We start from the raw sequence: 6,000 nt of genomic DNA on the forward strand, positions 1-6,000 counted from the left end.
ATGCAAAATATTGAAAGAAGGGATGAAACAAGAAAAGCATTAGTAGGCAAGGAATAATGACAATTCAGTCGGGCTGTAAATTTTCATTCATTTCACTTGGCAGACAAATTGCTTGAAATTTAAAGCACTATGACACGACAGTATATTTCTCTGTTCAGCTGTCACACATATTTTTCTACCTAAATCTGATGAAACAGATTAATTGTAAATGTTCAGTGCATTTGTACTAAGTTTCTAACTATTAAAATATATAGTCTGACCTTGTATCCAACAACAGAAATAAAGCAGTTGAAGTAGTTTGGTATTTACTCAGAGAAAGAAGTTATATGTTAATAGTGCACCAATCAGATTATGCCTAAAATGCACAAAAAATAATTGTTTTATATTAGGTAAGGCAATTCTTAACTCCATATATGAGTGTAAATGTGGGCAGGGTATTCTCCAACTACTATTATGCTACTGTAGAGCAAACCTGTCAAATGTCCTTGATTCTGAAGAATGTCCCTGGTTTTGCCACAGATTTTTGCCCTGTTCCTTATAGAAAATTAGATTTTCTGTTAAATCACTAAGGATCATAGTCAGTAATGCTAGACATTAGAGATTCATAATTCTTATTGTTCAGAAATTGCATGATTATGATAATGATGCAAAACCTCTTGATCTACTAACATTTTAAGTAAATTAGAGTAATATCTAATAATTGTCCCTTATTCTGGGCCTTTCACCCTTTGTCCAGAATTCTTTGGCAAAAATAAGCTGATAGATATGCTACATATCAGTTTTGATCTTTCTGTGCATAGTTATATTGTATAATATACAGCGTGCACACTAAGTTTTGGCAACCTTCTCAACTCAGCACTGTAAAATACTTCAAATTCCACATTTACCAACATTATAAGACCACCTGAACTATTCACTTTTTCTGTATGCTTAACTAATCAATGACAAAAAGTGTCATTAAATGATGAATTTGCTTATCAGAATCATTCTCAAAAGAGTACATTCACCTTAGTCCACATACCTCCATCTTTACACAAGAACTTAGATAAGTATTTCAGAACTTATGGACACCACCTTGGGAACAGCCTTACATATGGTATAAAGCTAGTGTGGTCAATGGGTGTCTTCTGCATCTATCTTAAAAATGTACATTAAAAGCATAAACCTTGCCTTCTTGTCTTCTGACATACAACTGCATGACTTATATTGCTACAAAAGTTAGGGTCCAGTCTCATGTTTCCCTTGTCAGCAAAAGCTATCTTCCAATTACATCATCAATGAAATGTCTGCGCACGCGTACACACGCACACACACACACACACACACACACACATACACACACACACACAGTATAGTCTTTAAATTACAACTAAGCATCTCCTTATGAAATCTTCTGTACTTTCAGCATGCATTATGGTGGCTCATTTGTTAATATATATGCTTCAGTCTGCAACTCTTGTTACTATGTGCAAAGTCTAAATTTTTCCATGGGTCTGCATGGCTTTCTCAAGATATTCTGCCCTTCCCCAACATTCCAAAAAATGCCCTTTGATTGGCTGCTCTAAATTCCCTTATATACTGCATTCACTCTTGTTTGACACAGATTATGGTTAAAAAGGATCGGTGATGGTAAATTCATATTCATGATTATCATATGAATAAATTAAAATAAAAATAATAAAAAAGTGTTGTCAAACAGACAATTTGTTTTACAAGTTAATGCTCTCTGTGTGATACAGCTTCACTTATGTCTTACATCTAAAAGATGTGTATTCTTGCTCTGACTGCTATTGTCTATTGCATCAAGATTTGCAGGATTATAACTGATTTAAAGATTGTGCATTTTTATTACATTAGCCTTACTGAACTTAAGAAGACTGCATCAAACTGTTATTTGCTTATTTTAAGCATGTGACACCATTTTATGGTCATCCCCGAAAAGGAATTGGTACTTAGTGGGCTGACCCAGCAATATGTGCATAAACAAACTAATAAAACAAACAAATAACCACATATACCATGCCACAAGTACAAGGTTTGTGCAAAAACCTAATAATTGGGATTTATACTACAAAAATTATGATGTGTGCATACTACAGCAGGCATGTTTGTCATCAAAGTACAAGACAAATATAAAGATATAATATCATGTGAACATTTTTACACTGAAAGAAGTAATTTGGTTATGCCTGGTATGTTTAAATTTTGTTTACAATGCAGATTTGAACAGTTTACATATTGCTTTCTAATATATATCATTGTTTCCAGCTGTGTCAGTCTGCCATTATACTGGGATATAAAAATAAAATTTTAATGTTGAACAGAAGGAAAAAAGATAAGTCTGGTGTGCAATTTAAATTCTAAATTCTTCAGAACAGTTGGTGAACCCATTAAAAGATATCAAGTGAGTAAGATAAATAAAATTAAAAATCTGGCTAATGTAATTATGTATACATTGAAATAATAATTGAAGTTCAATAGAGCCTTCAGAATGAAAAGAAAAAGAATTCAATAGTTTTGTTTGCATAATTAGATGAATTGGTTTCTGTATTTAAAATGAATGCAAATCAAAGTGGCTTAAAGCTATGACTTTTTTTGCAGCTTACAATTTCTGAGCAAGGCAGGCATATTAATGACATACTTGCTTCCAGCTAAATCCGGGGAACAAACTGAGGTCAATTGACTGGCTCATTACTATATTCCATGATAGGGCTCTATTACCTATAAGATTAATAGGTAGGAACAAATCTCTTACTCAAACAGGATGTATTCTATTCAGTTTAACCTCCAGAGGATGAATAGCATTACAATATCAAAACAATGACAAAGATACTGCTTGGTAAATGCCCAAAGTACAATCTGTTGCATTTTTGCTATATATAGTGAGTGAAGACTAAACACTTTACATATAAAAGAAATAAACACAAATCAACAACTAATACATATAGTACATTATGCATAACACCACGTGTTAACTGCACACACTATCAAAGTAACTGATCATAAAGTAATTATATAAATGTGCAGAAGTAAATGCTTGTTATGACTCTTTTTGCCAGCCAATCAACATAAAATTTGAATATGGCACATTTTTCACTCTGGGCCACAGTGTTAGAAAGTACTGTTGTTCTTTTCTTTTGCTACTGAAAGACAGTTTTTGTAGCTATATCACTAAGTGCACAGTCTCTGCAGCCTACTAGTACTCTCTCTCTCTCTCTCTCTCTCTCTCTCTCTCTCTCTCTCTCTCTCTGTCTCTCACTCTCTCTCCAGACTCTTTATGTTGTTCACATGCCTGCTCCTGGTGGTCCTTGTCTGCATGTGCTAGAGTTTAACTCAGTTACTTTGATTCTCCAGGAGGCCTACTGGGATATGAGCCCTCATTTTACCACTTTCTCTGCTACCATACTGAAATGCATTCATCTCTGAAGTAGTAGATGAAAATGTAGCCATAGCTCTCAACCTCTGATCACAAAAAATCGGGACAATGTCAAAAATAATGGGGGGCAAAGCCCCAAAAATAGAGACAGATTTTAAATATTGCTTTTACAAATTTAAACGTTGTTAGTATAAAAGGTCTTGTGCTACCATGCATTTTCTGAAGAATATGAAGTCTGAAACTCAAATCATTGTCATTATTTAGAGAATTCAGTCCTCACTGATTTGCCACAAATATCCAGAAAACTACAAATTTTATGAGGAACAGACCAAAAATATGAGACAAAAATCTGGACATTCTGCGAAAATCTGGACAGTTAACAGGTGTGAATGTAGGTTTGCTTTTGGTAAACTTCTCATACGAGTGGCTTTAAAAACTGTGCTCATCATATTCCACTGCCATGTGTAATAATGACACAGCTACATTCACATTCATGTGTTATGTTCTTCTATCTGCTCTGTCATGCTCTTGTTTCTACAGTCCTGATGGTGTTTTCTTTGGCCTCCACCAGACAATCAAGACCCAGTAGAAGACCTGAAGTCCACCACATATGGAAAGAGAAAGACCTGTTTGCTACACAGTATAGGTTTGCATGATCTAGCCTTTGCTTTTTTGGATGTTTTTATTAAATGTTAATCAATGGCAACATAAATAAATTATTGATATTTGACAACTATCTGCTAATTTAATTTAAACGTGTTCTGCCAGGACGAGGCTACAAGTCAAGCTTGCTGCCCTACACACAGTAGCATGAATGATCCACTCAGCCTATAGTAGGCCAAGTTGAAATTAAATAATAGAGGTTTGATTTTTTTTTCACTTTACATGATTAAACATTGCATTAAAAGACATACCACACACCTAAATTCCTTTCATGTTTTACCTCTCATAAAAACATTTTTTTCTTACAGAAAATACAGTAGGATGCTTATGCTTCACTGTTTTTATGCTCTTTTTGATGAACAAACCCATGACTTCACTGATGGTCCCAGCGTTAGCCATATGGCTCATCCCAACAAAACCCTTCTTTCACAATGTATTTTTTTCTGATTCAGAGAAGTGTTAGTCATGAAGACATAAGACCTCATTATCAACTAATCTGCATGTCTCTGAATCACATTTGCTACTGATATGTGTAAATCATGATCGGCATGTCATGGTCATAAACTGCTACTAGTGAAGGCAATATCATTCCACCCAGTCACTCTTCAACACACACAAGTGCTCAAAACACAAACATACACATGTGCACGTGCACAGACACACACACACACACACACACACACACACACACACACACACACACACACACACACACACGCACACACGCACACGCACGAATGCAGGCAAACACACACACACACACACACACACACACACACACACACACACACACACACACACACACACACACACACACACACACACACACACACACACACACACACAAGCCTTAGTCCCCATACCTGTCCATGACCTATCTGCCCTCCTGTGGTTCCTTCCACTCCCAATCCCCATAACAGATGAAATGATGTTATGGCACTGTGCTCACATCTAGTGAATCCCACCACTTTCCGATCCCTGTAGTGATGATGGTGAGTTATCACACTTAACTATAATGTTTTCCTTGTGCTTAATGAATCCTCCCACACACCCTGATTCCCATATTGATGCAGGTGTCATTAAGGCACTTAACTATAATGTTTCCCTGGTATTTAAGTGAACCCCCCCCACACATCCTGGTTCCCAAAGTGATGCTGCTGCCATTAAGGCACTTAACTATAATGTTTCCCTTTTGTCTAGTGATTCCCCTATTCCCCTCCCTGATCCTTGTACTGATGTTGGTGCTGTTAAGGCACATAACTAACATGTATCCCTGGGGTCTAGTGGCGCCCCCCACCCCAATCCCGATACCACAGTCATAGTAGGTTGTTGAACCGGTTTGGTGAGGACAGCCATGCTCATCTACACAGCAGAGTGATTCCTTGGTGGTAGTTCCTAGGTATAAAGTACATGGCTAACTAGCATATGCCCCCTCTCCAAGACTGCCTCATTAGCATTCAACATGGCCGAGGGGCCAGCCCTACAAAGTGCTTCAGTTCTTCATGATACAGCACCATTAATTACCATATTAAGATAGTTGCTGAATACCAAAATGGTACCATGACACGTATATGGAGGAATATAGGTCACAGTGCCTTACTAAATGCCCCTAACATTTTTCTGGCAACTTAATAGGAAATGCATTCCTTCAAAAAAATGGGTGCACAGTATATGTACCAAACTTTTGCATGTATAGCATAAGCAAAATTATAAGGAATTGATCCACTGAATGGTAGCTCACATTTCCTTTGCAGAGGGTAGTGTTGCACATCTGACATATGGCAGATAGTCATTGAGACCAAGGCATTAAGCAAAAACATGGAAGCAAGCCACGTACTAGTTCTCTGACACAGTGGCTTAAGCATTCCAGTGTCTTCTGTTTTCAAAACCACCGTACCTGAAATCCATTAACTTTCAGAAACCTTTAAATGTTGTAGACTGACAAATAGAAACAAAGATTA

Source organism: Protopterus annectens, chromosome 3.part0, assembly GCF_019279795.1.
Source record: "Protopterus annectens isolate FY-2018-M chromosome 3.part0, PAN1.0, whole genome shotgun sequence".
Classification (NCBI taxonomy): Eukaryota; Metazoa; Chordata; order Ceratodontiformes; family Protopteridae; genus Protopterus; species Protopterus annectens.